Source organism: Phyllostomus hastatus, unplaced genomic scaffold, assembly GCF_019186645.2.
Source record: "Phyllostomus hastatus isolate PE091 unplaced genomic scaffold, TTU_PhHast_1.1 phas_scaffold_501, whole genome shotgun sequence".
In the NCBI taxonomy this organism is placed as follows: domain Eukaryota; kingdom Metazoa; phylum Chordata; class Mammalia; order Chiroptera; family Phyllostomidae; genus Phyllostomus; species Phyllostomus hastatus.
In genome coordinates this window covers 2,144,648-2,146,509 of record NW_025334033.1, presented here as the reverse complement: position 1 = coordinate 2,146,509, position 1,862 = coordinate 2,144,648, and the positions used below count along the sequence as shown (strand labels likewise).

The 1,862-nt window shown below is 38.7% G+C and overlaps 1 non-coding gene across 1 annotated transcript; it reads right to left on the bottom strand.

Moving 5' to 3' along the window:
• Positions 1-644: 644 nt before the first annotated feature.
• LOC123809043 lies at positions 645-829 on the bottom strand. The gene has a single exon (XR_006783919.1). It is a non-coding gene; the product is annotated as a small Cajal body-specific RNA 16 (non-coding RNA).
• Positions 830-1,862: the final 1,033 nt, after the last annotated feature.

Below are 1,862 nucleotides of genomic sequence, written 5' to 3'. Positions count from 1 at the left end.
ATCCTTGGCAGTAAATTTCCCAGGAAAATTAGCCTCTTATTCATTGTAAGGATACTATGGGGTGTGTGTATGTGTGGGGGGGGGGGTGTTGTATAGGCAGAGTGCAAGCCTCAAATTTAAGGAATTACAGCTGGAAAGGAAGCCAGTACCATTCTTTAACTTTATCTCCAGGTTAGAAGTTTTGTTTTCATTTTGTGACCCTTACTATACAGATGCAATGAATGAGGAAAGGGCTTTCCATGTCATTCTTCTTACAGGTGTTCTGCCCATGGTTATAGTTAAATAATTAATACCTTTCTCATATCAAAGAATGTACAATGAGATTGATGAAATTGCAGTAAAAAAAACTACTTTGGCTATAATAGCAGCATAATTGTTTATTTTCCTCTTTTTAACATAAGACAAGGCTTATTAGAATTATTTTAGCCCTGGCTGGCGTAGCTCAGTGGATTGAGCTCGGGCTGCAAACCAAAGTGTCGCAGGTTCAATTCCCAGTCAGGGTACATGCCTGGGTTGCTGTCCATGATCCCCAACAACCACACATTGATGTTTCTCTCCCTCTCTCTTTCTCCCTCCCTTCCCTCTCTAAAAATAAAAAAAAAAATCTTAAAAAAAGAATTATTTTAGCATCAGTTTTCTTTTTCTCTTGTTTGCAGTATCATACATGATCATCAAACTGCTGCTAGAATGTTCACACTTGTAACTGCGAATTCAAAACCCAGGCAACACTCTCTTGGGGATTTACTGTGGGTCAGGGTAGGGCTGCCTGGTATGGGCTGCACTCACCGCTGAGTAGGTTCAGCAACACAGGAGCCTTTCCCCAGACTGTAGCACCAATTTTCTTAATTTTGCTTATATGCATTAGGGTACTGGTAGATGATAATTTAGCCATGGATTAGACCTGATCTGGCCTATTTTAATGTGAAAGAGACTTTGGTATCTACTAAAACTTCCATAGTTAAGGAAAAATATAAGCAGAAACAACTTTGATTTCTTGCTTTATTTAGCAAAATTAATTTAATTTTATTTTTTATACTCACCCAAGGACTTTTTTTTCATGTTTTTAAAGAGAAAGTGCGTGGGTTGGGGAGAGACAGACAGACAGACATCGATTGGTTGCCTTCTTGTATGTATCCCACCCAGGGATCAAACCTGCAACCTGGGTATGTGCCCTAAGAGGGAATCGAACCTCCGGCCTTTGGTCTAAGGGATGATGCTCCAACCAAATGAGCCATACCAGTCAGGGCTAGCAAAATTAATTTTAAATGGAACTTTTCGTTTTCTTGCTCCACCTATAACTGGGAAAGCACAGCATTATGGGAATAATTTTGTATGGTGCTGTACTAGCAAAGACACATTGTTAAAAGTATATATACATAAAATAGGTATAATCGTGTAAGATATAGTGTAGGTCTTAGAAATGATTGAAATTTCATAGAAATGAATCAAAACATCCATATAAGATTTAATATGTATAATACAAAAGAAAAATACTAGGCACATATTCTAAAAGAATAAAACAGATTCTTTGAAGAATTACAAAATTCATATCACTGTCAAGGATGGTAGTAATACCTATTTAACTAAATGCCATTTTCGAAGGTCAGATTCTGCTTAGATTGCCCCATCTCCATCCCTGGGAGTGGATTATATATAGCTTAATGACTAAGAGCACAGACTCTAGAGTCAGGTCGCCTCCTTTGCCACTTGTGAGTTGAGTAGCCCTGGTGAGTCAGTTACATTCTTGGACTCCCATTTCCTCATAAGGATGACTATAGCACCACATGGTGTTTGTGAGGACAAAGTGAGTGAATACATGTGAAGTGTCCAGAACACTGCCTGGCACGTGGCAGTCAGTGTTA